This window comes from Columba livia, chromosome 1 (genome assembly GCF_036013475.1).
Source record: "Columba livia isolate bColLiv1 breed racing homer chromosome 1, bColLiv1.pat.W.v2, whole genome shotgun sequence".
Lineage (NCBI taxonomy): Eukaryota > Metazoa > Chordata > Aves > Columbiformes > Columbidae > Columba > Columba livia.
Window position 1 is genome coordinate 30590183 of NC_088602.1, and position 12227 is coordinate 30602409.

General features: G+C 40.3%; 2 long non-coding RNA genes across 51 annotated transcripts in view; one reads left to right on the forward strand and one right to left on the reverse strand.

The window, feature by feature from the left end:
* LOC102090459 (uncharacterized) overlaps nucleotides 1-12227 on the reverse strand; it is a 95821-nt gene that overhangs the window by 45871 nt on the left and 37723 nt on the right. For 20 of the 24 annotated variants that reach the window (XR_010470476.1, XR_010470473.1, XR_010470482.1 and 17 more), the window contains one exon: nucleotides 5032-5121. This is a non-coding gene — a long non-coding RNA (uncharacterized LOC102090459). Of the gene's footprint in view, nucleotides 1-987; nucleotides 1003-5031; nucleotides 5122-5230; nucleotides 5413-12227 lie in introns of those variants that run through there. The other 4 variants (XR_010470485.1, XR_010470483.1, XR_010470459.1 and 1 more) reach the window with 2 other exon arrangements.
* Nucleotides 1-12227, forward strand: part of LOC102090642 (uncharacterized) — a 105034-nt gene that overhangs the window by 1170 nt on the left and 91637 nt on the right. For 3 of the 27 annotated variants that reach the window (XR_010470522.1, XR_010470537.1, XR_010470535.1), the window contains exon 2: nucleotides 1-12227. This exon is cut by the window's right edge. The exons of the other annotated variants lie outside the window; for them this stretch is intronic. This is a non-coding gene — a long non-coding RNA (uncharacterized LOC102090642). 27 annotated transcript variants of the gene reach the window in all.

Below are 12227 nucleotides of genomic sequence, written 5' to 3' on the forward strand. Positions count from 1 at the left end.
TCGGATCGGTGCAAGCGCAGGCAGTTACTGGCCGGAGGGAGAATTACATCATCCCTGCTCCAGTGATGCTACCTTTCGTGCCGCTACCATGCGCGCAGGGAAACAAGCGGGGGCGCGCCTTCCCCCCCCGGATCGGGCTTACGCCAGGGGGTTGGGGGGGGGAGGCGCGCCCCCGCGACACTCATACACATACACGCCCGCCCGAGTGTTTACAGCGCTCACACAGGCGTATTGTGACGTCTCCTGAGTGACAGCCCGCCACGCCAACGGGGGGTGGCGCGGCCCCCGACGCCAAGGCAGGACGCGGGAGCCCCGCCCGCATTTCCCCCCCCCTCCACGGGGACCGGAGCCGTGAACATGGGGGGGTTGGGGAGCCGAGCCCAAGACGGAACACCTCAACAGTTAAATCAAATGTACACTCTCTAGTATTGGGCTGGTTTACATGATGCCGATTAATTTGCGTTTATGACGTTTTATGACGTTTTAAGCGAATACTGTACACTCGAGGAGCGATTTCTTGTGAGAGAGGCGAGCTTGTAAGCGAGGTGTACTTGTAAGAGTGGGATATCTGTGAAGTTAAACCGCTGTCTTAAGTCTTGGGCACCCGCTTAGGAGCAAGCTGGGACGCGAGGAGCTGGTCTCCTGCCCGGGAATATGCCCCTGGTGGGGTTTGGCACAGAGAAAATGTGAGCAGAGAAGCTGTCCTAGTGATGGCCTTGAACACTTAATTGTCCAGAGTGGACAATAAAAAGCTGGTTTTTTGTCGGTGGTGTTGCTGGGTTTTTTTTTTGTAATGGGAAATAGATTAAAGCGCTGAGGACAAAAATCTGAATTTCACATATCGTATGCTTTCTCCAGTGTTACGAGTGTAGTGTTAGAGGGTTATAAACTTGTTGCAATATGCTACTGGGTGGGGGGGGCGGGAAGTGAGGTTTTTTACTCAGTCTGTGAAAATATCAAAGTAGTACTTACCCGCTGCAAAGTCAATAAATCTGTATCACACTAAAACCAACAAAAAGTGTTTTACAAACTGATACTTGTCGAGAATTGTTTGCCAGAATGCAGCAGTGTAAAATTATTATTACTAAAACATCAACATCTACTCACTGCAAAATGCAAGTAACCGTGAAGCCCTGTTTAGTAGCACACACAGTTTTTAATGTGTTAATGGCCTGGGTTTCTTCAAAGTGTACTACTTTTTGAAGTCTGGGTGTTTCTATTTGTGCAGAAAATAGACTGAGAAGCTTTGAGCTCCTACTGTTACAAAAGTTAAAAGGAAACAAAGTTGAGCTGCTAAGTCGGCAGTCTGGAATGAGTCAATAGTATCTCCTTTGTCCTGCTAGCTTTCTCTGCTGTGGTGTATCTTTGCTCTATTTCCTCTGCATAAGCAAATGAGCATTTCTGCTCTCAGTATATTTAATAGTTAGATTTTATAGCCTCCTGGCTTCTAAATATTCTAACCCACCAGTGATATTCAAATGCATTTGCCTTTCCAGGCTGTACACAACAGTTTTGATACTGTCAATGACAGCACGCTCGCTTCTTTAACCACATAGATACTTACACATTTTCCACTATCTATAATTAATGTGGCAAATTATTCATGCTTTGTTGTAGTAAGCCTTCATAAGGAACAAATATATATTTTTTAAAGTATCCCATCACTTTTTGGTTTCCCCCCCCAAAAAAGAAAAAAAAATTGTGACGGAGGCACAAAGGAGATGTAAATAACTCCCCTCCTCATTTACTTGGGGATTCCCTGGGAGTCTCAGAGGGCAAGGAGGTAACATAGCTGGCTTTTACACCAGGATCACAGGTCCTGACACAGGGTCACAGAGAATCTATGCTTGGCTAGCCCTGTGCTCCAGTTTTGTTTAGCTGGTAGCTAGTCCCTTGAGGCATCAATGTCAACTTCAGCATGCTGACTTCTACAGGCAATGGGCTGGCCAGTGACTGGGGGTTGTAACTGGCTCCTGGAGGGCTCCCTAGTTCTGCCGCACTTGGAGCCCAAGTACTGCTGCCAGGCTGATGCTGCAGCTCTGGAGCTTGTCACAGAAAGGGATCAAAGTGGCAACTGTATAAAGCACATCCCAACACTGTCCGTTTTCTGAAAATAAAAGGCAAGTAGATGTATTCGGTGGGTTGGAAAAGCAGCTTGGGTAGGGACATGGCTTACAGCCTAAGGCACAAGAACTGGAGCCAAATCCCATCACCATGAGCTAAGTTCCCGTGTACCCCAAACCTGTTTTGCTCTCGAATTCTGGCCTTGGGATTGGTATTAGTTGTTCTGTAGATCTCTCATACTCCCAGAGATCATAAATGTTAATTCATTATCCCACATGTAAAGGTATTAGTGTTCAGCAAATAAAACAGGAGCATACTTTCTCTGTATTACATACATGTCTTAAATTAATCCACTCAGGAAGGAGGTACATATATATATATGTGCACACACACATATATATCTCCTCACATTAATAGCCTCTTCTGGTTTAATAATCAAAAAGCACTGGAGAATAGAGTTGGGTTACTAGAGTATAAAGAAAAGTGAAACTATACTAACTCACTGGGAGGTTGTAGTTTTTACTTAATTTTATGCTACAATACAAAGGCTCTTTAGGTCTGCAAGACTAAGATTCTTACTTGTTTGTCTTGTTTTATAAAACATATCTTGTTTATTATTGATTTATGTAGGCCTGCTTTACTTTTGATTACCTGAATTGCATAAATGAGTAATTTAGCATATGATTATCTGAATGACCACTCCTTTCCCTTTTCACTCTTGAAAAAGATTATCGGTCAGCTGCTTCTGTAGTGTTGTATCTGTGACCATTTTGACTCTACTGTTTGGTGTCTGATACTTTTTATGTTTTAAATATAATTTTGTACCTCCCCGAGTTCTTTTAAAAAATGAAGCCTCATCATTCCTAATGACAGCAAGCAGTTTTCTCTGGTGGCCATAAGGGCCCATGCTACGAATTTCTACTGCTTTTGTTCAAAACTTAAAACACTTTTCTATCTTTTCAGTTGAAAAGGGTGTTGCTATCTTACATTTGGAAATTGGATGGATAAAGACAGTATAGTGGTCCTGGTTCTGCAAGCAGACAGTTCCAGTGTTCCAGCTTTTGCACAGCAGCACTTTAACAAGCAGCAGCCATGCATAACTAACAAGACTGCAAGTCCAGTTACTGCTTTTTAGAGGCCTGTACCCAGCTCTTGAGTTATCTGAAATGTCCATTTTATATCGTTGGACTCATATGACAAAAGTATTAACAGCAGGAAAGCGCAGGAGGTATTCACAACGGGGAAGATACAGGGGGAGGAAAAAAAGTTTTAAAAAATAAAGCCAGAGGTACAGGAAGAAAGCAGCACAGCTCCATCTATCCTTTTATAGTAACTGGTGTTTTATGGAAAGTGGGAAAGAAAACTCTCTCTTCCTTCCAGCAGCTAGACAGTAGTGTCATGACCCTTCTAACTGAAGACTGATAGCGTACTTGGAGAAATCTTTATGCAGGTATCCCTTCTAGTATCTGGAAGTGAGAAGTATTCTTTTCCCCAGTTCCTTCTCTTGAACTTCCTTCTGGATTCTGAGTCTTATCCTCTAGCTATACTGAGGGATGTCTAATAGAACTGTTTTAAAGTTTGACATTAATGCTTCATAAAAAGTAATATATTTTTCAGAGTACTTTAAAGTACTGTAGTAGTTTTCATTAATATTTTTTACATGTACAGTTAACAGTCTCAATACTATATATGTATAGATGAAATTAGCTCATGAGGGCATTACTTTAAAATGTGTACGTAATGTGTACACAGGACACACCTATCACATTAAAAAAGTGCTCTCAGCATGGATTACAGCTGCAAATAAATCTCTGATAAAAGATGAATGGAAATTAGGAAATCAGCAGTAGTTCATCAGATGAGAATATGCCCTTTACACTGCACAAAGAAGTACAAAATAAATATGCTGAAGACCAGGCAACACTAGCTGGCAAAACAATATTGAAACCACTGTACTTTTTCAGGACTCTTTAATATTCTTGTTTCTGGCTGAACATGGTATGTGCATGAACATCCTTTCTTATAAAAGAATAAATTTCACAAAAATTCCACTGTATGACAGTGTACTGATTGGCTGTCACAACTACTGACTAAATATTAATTTTGGTAGTCTTTCCAAGCTAAATCTATGATCTACTATATCTGGATAGCTTGTAAATGACTACCAACAAGTGAAACACCAACAAACCAATCTCCTGACTTGCACATTGTCTAACCTTGTTTGTAAAGATTTTTTTAGTAATTCACTTCAGTTCATAAAATTTACTTTTGTTAGTTGGTTAGAGAAATATTAGATAGTCTCTTTTTGATTTGGAGTTTATTTCATTTCAGTTTTACAACACTAAACAGTGCGATAAACACTGCATGCTAACTAGAAGGAGCTCCACATCAGTGCAATCACTTCAGTATCGTAACTCCTGCAGACTTTTATCCCTTACAAGCAATGATTTACATACCAGTGAGGGGAAATTAAAATGAAGGGGAAGCTCATTATAACTCTGTAAGTGTACTTAGTTTCTGCTAACATGGACTAGATTAAACCTGGCCTATGTCACAAGAACTGTGAAGGGTGAGAGTAAAGGGTCCTTTCTCGTAATGGTCATGCACAATTAATGCTCTCTTCACTCATCAGAGAAAATCAGACCCAAAACGGGAAGGAGGGTCTGCACTACTATTTTTTCACCTTCACTCCCCACCCCCACCCTTTGAGCTGTAAAGAAAGGATCAGGTTGCACTATTTTAAAAGTTGGTGCAGTACGCGCACTCCCTCACTATATTGGAGAGGACTAGGAGAAAACCTCTCCCAGAGCTCCCTGCGGGAACGCTTACTGCTTCACAACGTCCCTTACTCAGGGCTGTGCCTCATCAACAGCCCTGAGCCTTCAATTAAGCGACGAAAACTTCCCCTGTAAATGTACAATATTTTTAGGGACATAGCCAAATAAGAATATCATTGAGCTAACTTACCTTTGACACATGGTTTTGAAAGCTTCAAGCTTGACACAAGTCATAAAAAGGAAATTATCTCAATAGCTCAGCACTACAGGTAAAGTAGACCTGCAAATAAATGAGAAAAGAAATTAAGCGACAGCATCATTTCCTGAACACACTTAAATAAACTGGATTAACGCATTAAAGAATATAATTGTTATCTCTTTCAACCCACCATCTGAGTGTAGATTACTAGTTACTGTTCCTATAGACTTCTCAAGTTAAATCATACAGCTGATGTTAAATCTGTACCAAGGTGGAAGATGGACGGTGTTTCAGCCAAGGTTTGGAATGGGTGTTCAAACAAGGCCCGTCATCCTGTCTTGTACTCAGAATTTCACCAATGGCTTTTCGATTCTAAGATAGGGACAATTAAAACTTGAATCTAAGAGACAAAATAATGCTTACAAGACATCCTAAGGCTACATATACTAAGGTTATAAAAAGTCTAAAATAACATAAGATCTGAAATAAGTGTTCAGCAACATTTTCTTTACCTGTGTATTTATCTTTTCAAAATACAAAATTCACAGTTCCAGAGGCAAGGTGCCTCATTAGCAGTGCCTACTGAATGTCAAAAGCCTAATCCAGCTAGGAAGATCTCCCTTAAAGGAGTTCTCATGCTGCATCATAAAAGAACCAAAAACTATGGTGACTGAAATCCTCGCCAGTTTTCCACACTCTTGACATGAGCTACAAAGACCCGATTGGGAAAGGGCACTCACAGCCCCCCATCTGACCCAGGGAAGGATCCTTCTGTAGGAAGGGTGGAAGGAAGCCAGAAGCCTCCTCCTGTTGGAATGGGGGAAGTCTCGCTGTGGAGATGCTGGGCTGTGAGTCAGTGGCACTCAGGGGCCAGAAGAGCTCTATCATTATGGCAGCATCTGTCAAGCGGCCCAACGATGAGAAGGTATAAATGCCACTTAATCTTGCCTCAGCCATTTCTACCTGAGCTCTGTGACTTTTAAAAAGAACAGAAGCTCATTCCAGGTGTCAAAAAAAAAAAAAAAAGTTGAGAGCTACAGATGAAAAGCTGTATGTTAGATCTAGGTATTACTATTGTAGTTGTTAATAATATACAATTTCAACACACAGACTGGCAGACATTTCAATTTAAAGCAAGAATTAAAATAATGGTAGGTTGAGTCATATGACAAATCTACAAGTAGTAGCAAAACTGTCCTTTTCTCATGTGCAAGATTCGTCATTCTAGAGGGAGAGCCTGCTGGAAATACAAGGGCACATGAAAATGGAGGGAAGGATAAGAAAAGAAGTTTAATGGAAGATGCTGAGTCAGATGACTGACGTCTTCATCAAATAAGAAAGCAGTATTTTATTTTCTGATGCTGTGCAAACAAATGAATCAAAGCCCACACATTCTCCTGCAAACCATTTCACAAATATTCTACCTTTCTATGCCCCTGAGCTCAGGAGTGACCATGTACTGACCCCTGACAGAATCCTGATGCCTTTTCTTCAATCCAGCAAGCATACACCTCTATAACCACTCAGGTCCATATGAGTGCTATACGTCACATGCTGCCTCCCCTCCCTTTATTTTCTTATAGCAAACTATACCCCTAAAAACTCTACCAGCTTTTCTTGCACTGAGAAGTTTCTCGATACTTTTAAGCAATCATGTGTTAAGATATGCAGAAACATATAAAACTATAAGATTATTTCAGGGAGAGATTCAGCAGTTTTTCAGAAACAAACAAACAAAAAGAATACTTTATTTCATAGAAAAAAGATCTTTTTCAATTGAAAGAGGCATATGTTTATATTATCACTGAAACTTTTGCCAAAAGGGGAAGAAACAGTAACTGTAGACAGTAGTTCAAAAGGAAGTTCTGTTATGCTACAGATCAAAAAATTCAAGTTCTTACGGTGTATAAAATATGTAATCAATGCTGAAATTCTGTATTTGCCTTAAATACTGAGCTGTGAGCGTGAACTGCTCTTTAATGTGTCCAACAGCCTTAATGCTGAAACCTACACAAGGAGATAATTAGCACAATAGCCTTCACCAAGCACAAAACTGAGATATTCTTTCACTGAAACTTCTCCAGCTCTAACAAAGATGCCATTCAAAAAAAAAAAAGGCTTTTCAAAGATGCTGGACATAGGCTGATTCTTGAGTTAAAGACAGACATCCGCTAGCCAAGAGGAATAACTCAAACAAAGGAGAGACTTTCAAGTTTCAGACTTTCAAGTTTGAGACCCCTAGTTTGAACTTATCTCTGTTTTCACACATCAGTAGGTTCAGTGGAGTTAGAAATAGCCAGCATGTGCAATGAAAACAATCTCTATCAGCGGATACAGCATGAACATGATAACATATGTTTTCCAAGCCTAGAGCAATTGTCAAGCAATTACTATTTGTCAAGGCAACACACTTGATAGTCAGGGTCGCCTAACCCTGGGTCATCTCCTTCCACCTTATTCCAAGGCAGACCTCAGGAACTCGGCCGCCCAGTTTTCTTTGATTTGCTCGGAAGGTAAGTCGCAGGCGCAGTTTTCCCTGGCCGCGGGAGGCAGAGGCAGCGCAAGGGGTGCAGTCGCTGCCCCGGGATGGTTTGTACAAGCAACAGCTGCTGGGGTTTTGTTCTGAGATGAAGGAGGGCCCGTGCGGGTCAGAGGGGACTCCTGGACAACTGATTATTAACCAAGGCTTTCTAAAGCGCTCGCAAGGCCCATATTGTGTTTGTTTAGGACCCAGAACTGCAAGCGCATGTTATCGGCAGACTGGGTGGATTGGTTTGTGTCTCCGAGTCAAATTATCAATTCTAACTGCCTTTTAAAACAGAAAAGAGAAAGACCTCGTCTTGCACAGTCTGTTCTAGTACGATTTTACATTTGCCTTTTATTTTCATTTTCAAGGCCCTTATTCAACCAAATATATCGTCTTTACAGAATATTCTTTTTGCTACCCAGATTATTTCATGCCTGTACTATTTTTATTTAATCATCTATATAGCTAACCTCTGATTCTTAACTTTTACATTTTATGATAGAAAACATAATGTTTTTTCTTTACCACATGATTCAGTCTCCCAATTATAATTTGTAAACTATGTGTAGATGGAATTCAATTAAGATGTAGCATAAGAGCACTTCATCGGTTAAATAACTATAGATGTACATAATATGTAAAAAATAAAAGAACATGTTGCACTGAAAACTGGTTTATTCAACAAGGACTAATCACTGTTAGTTGGTGAACTTAAGTGATTGTTTCTGGTCAGCACGACCTTCAAGACTTAGAACTAGTACATCTCATCCTCTTACGGTTTTTGCTCATGGACCCAACGAGAAAAAAAATGAAATTGCCTGCTTTTCCATCTCCCAGCAGATTTTTCGATTTTGAACATACCAGCCATTAATATAAAGTAGATGAGTATATTAAAAGAAAGAAAAAAAGTAATCAGAAGTAGGCTTGGTGTTCTGTAGGTTATCGTTCCAAGTGCTCTGCCACTCACTTCCACCTCTTCAGTGGTTCGACTTTCTCTAAAACTTCAGTATCAAACAATGTGTTGCATAATATTCTTATTGTGTAATTTTAAAATACTGTAGTAAATTTAAACTTAATATGGGCTGCCCTACTTCCATACTTAATTTTAAGTGGTCTTGTTAAAAAACATAAACATTTAATTTAAATCAAGCATACATATAGAACTCATTAATCTTATATTAATAATTCCAGGAGGCCACACAAGTAATAAAAAACATGGATTCCTTCCTTTCCGATTTATCAGGCATTTATGCTATAGTATGTTCAAACAGAATGGGCTCCTACTGTGCCTGCTGGTGTACACACAAAGTTAAAGAGACAGAGCCCTGGCACAGAGGTTTGCCTTCATTTGCTCAACACCTGAGGTGCTAAAAGTAAAATGCCAAGCAGGAGAGCCTTTTTAAAATTATTTTTCCTTTTTCTAAAGCACTGGCTGTTCAGGTGCAGATTTACCAGGAGCAGGGGGTGAAGGGATGCTATGAAGGGCTTTAGATTGTCCCTTGCTCTCCATCCCTTCCTGTTCCCCTCCTCGTCAAGCTCTCGCTGGGTTCACCTGTGCCTGTCTACTGAACACTGGAAGGACTTTAAGCTACCAGGGAACTGAACACAAGCATCGACCACCTTAATCTCTGCTAAATATAGAGACTTCCCATTGAATTTCCTTGTCCCTGCTAAGTGGCTTAGGAGGATAAACCTACTTTCAGGACAACTGCCCAAATTGAAAGGAAGAGAAGGAAAGTTGTTTCTGAGAATGCCGAAGGTGGTGATCCCAGCTTGCTGCATTTTGCAACACTACTTACAGATTGGGCATTACAGATCTGTGGATTTGATTTATTCGCTTAACAAGGATTAGAGTAAAATCGCTCCTCCCAAATTACCATGATCGAAGCAACAATATCTCATGGATTTCCTGTTATTTTTTCTTCCTATTTTCTTTGGTGGGCTCAAATATTTTCTCTGTGCAGTAGAGAGAATCTGAAGGCCAGCATAAGAAACAAGAAAAGTCACTACTCAGAATTACAGTGGTAGCAACAAGTTGCTAAAGAGACGAAGATGAAGAAAAATTGTTTTAGGTAAAGGCATGATGAAGTGAGGAAAAAGATATGAGGAAGAGACATTTCATTAACATATGCCATAATATCTTTGAAATAACACAGACTAGATATTTAGCAAAGTTGACAGTGCAGAAACAGGGAAGGACTGACTAAGGTTGGTTCTAGTTGGTTGAATTTAAAGAGGGAAAAGTTCTTGAAAGCATTTGTTTCATTTTTGCAAGGACTGTGCATAGGCCAAGATTCATAAACAAACCATATTTTAAGAAGACAAAAGAGGTCAGACTGGTTCAGGGCAGGCATACACTTGGCCCATTTAACGATCTCCAGCAGCAGACATAGGCCAATTCACACCCAGGCCCGCTCTTGGACAGCAGCAGGACCAGGACAAGCACATTTGATATTGCCCATGGGCTCCAGCATCCAACTTTGTTTTAGCCAGGGGGTGTTTCCTGAGCCTGATGTGGTTTGTCTAGCTAGTGACCTTTACTAGATCTCTCTTCCAAGGTCTTGTGCAGTGTCTCCTTGGATCCATGTGAACTTCTTTTATCTACACTGTCCAGGCAAAGAATGTCATGAGTATATTACCCATGGGCCTATAAAACAATATAATTATTGTATTATTTGCTTTGAACTTGTCTACTGCCACCCTCATTTTTTTCTTGATAGAGGTGAGAAGTTGATCCCTATCCATCCTTTTCACATGTGATTTTAAAACGTTTATTGTTATTTTGAAGAAGCATTATAGGGATGTTGTAAACAAAGTCTCTGAAGCAGAGTCCGTTGCCCCTGTGCTGGAAATCTATTTCTTCTTAGCTCTTGCCAATCAGCCACCAGTTTGCCTGCTATCTGTGGCAGATGCTGAAGCTGCTATTGCACAGAAGTCCTTCCAAGATCCTGGGGAAATGGAAGCTTAGATGAGCACATTCTGAGAGAGCCATTCTTTCCCACTGTTAGGGAAGATGCATTAGAGGAAAAGATGCAGTCATGCATATTGTGCTCTTAAAACCCTGCTGGCCTTTCCGCAAGCAGAATCTAAAAGAATAGTAGGGAGTGAAAATGAAGAGAAGAAAATTTGCCCATGCACAGGAATCAGCCCCCTTCTAAGAAAAAAACTTGCTAAGAACTAAAGCTCAAGGAATCAATGTAAAGTTTATCTGAAAACTGAAGTAGAAAACTGAAGACAAAGTAGTTCAAGCTTCCTCTAAAGGAAGAGGACACTATTCCTAAAGTTTGGCAGTAGACCTTAAGCAGGCACAGTTAACATAATAATTCAAACAGCAGAAGCTTGTGAGACTTTTCTGTTATTTCAGTAGGAGATTTGTGACCCATGCAATATACTCCTATTTTCCCCGCTATGTTTTACAAGGCACAAGAATATTGCTGAATCAGGCAGGAAATCCCAGTTTCTATTAGTAAAAAATTATATGGATACGTAAGATTCTTAGGTAAAAATATAAACGAAGGTCTTTCGGAAATCTTACTACAAGGTAAGGTATAATATATCCCTGCATAGAAGATAGGAAGAGCAGCTGTTGCAGAAAAATGCACTTTTAGAGAAATTATGTAAAGCCCAGTTAGTGTCAAAGCTATTGAAGAGCCCTGTACTAGTGAAGTAGAGGAGGTTAAGGGAGACTGATGATGCTACAATACTCAAACAGAAAGTCCTTTCATTTAGGTTTGTAATTCGAAGTGACTCTATTTGACACAAAATGATCTGTACTGTTGCAAAATAGTTTCTGACAGCAGATTTGACGTAGGCAATGCCCAGTCTATCAGCTATAATCATACTGGGTTTGGTTGCAGGATCTGATAATTATTTCAGAAGAGCATGTCTGGCTAAGAAGGCAAAGAGATTGTACTGAAAGTTTCACAAGACAAAGAAAGGTAAAAAAGAAAAAACAAGTGAACTGTGTTATTAAACAGATAAACAAAACATATTTTTCGGGAGCTCTCAGCGTTCCCCTAGTTAGAACGGGACATCTATCTGCGTCAGTTATGAACAAGTGCACACTTAGGAGTCCTCATTTGAAAAAGGTAACTTTGGAAGACAGATCATTGCTGTTGAGTCCCTGTGGCAATGGTTAGATATGCTGAAAGTTAAAAAGGCTCAGAGCCTCTAATGTTACCAACTCTATCTAACGCCAAAGGTTGCCTGGCTTAATTCAGAGCCATATGTCACGTAAAAGTTCCTGAAGATGGTCTTGCCCCTCACTGGCTTGTTGACAAAGCATGTAATTAATTATTACCTTGACTATCAGCACTTGTTTGGTAAGTCCCTGAAAAACAAAACCAAATGTTCAAGGCAGAGGGTCCTGACTGAAATATTTACATGGAAACAAAACATGATTTAACCAAACTGCTACTGGCTGGGATCTCTCCCCTGGGAAGTAAAAAAGCTCTTGATAATATGATGTATAATAGCAAAACCATAACCAAGTGTTTCAAATCCATGTTGCTGTTTTTTTAAGTCTGAGAACTATTGACCATATAGTTTTAGACCTGTGTGAACTGAATCAATCATCTGTTGCGGTACTACAGTTCAGTTCTTTGTCTTCTGAGACAGGCTGTGATGATGGTTACTTTTTCTGGGAGGAGGCAGGAGAAAC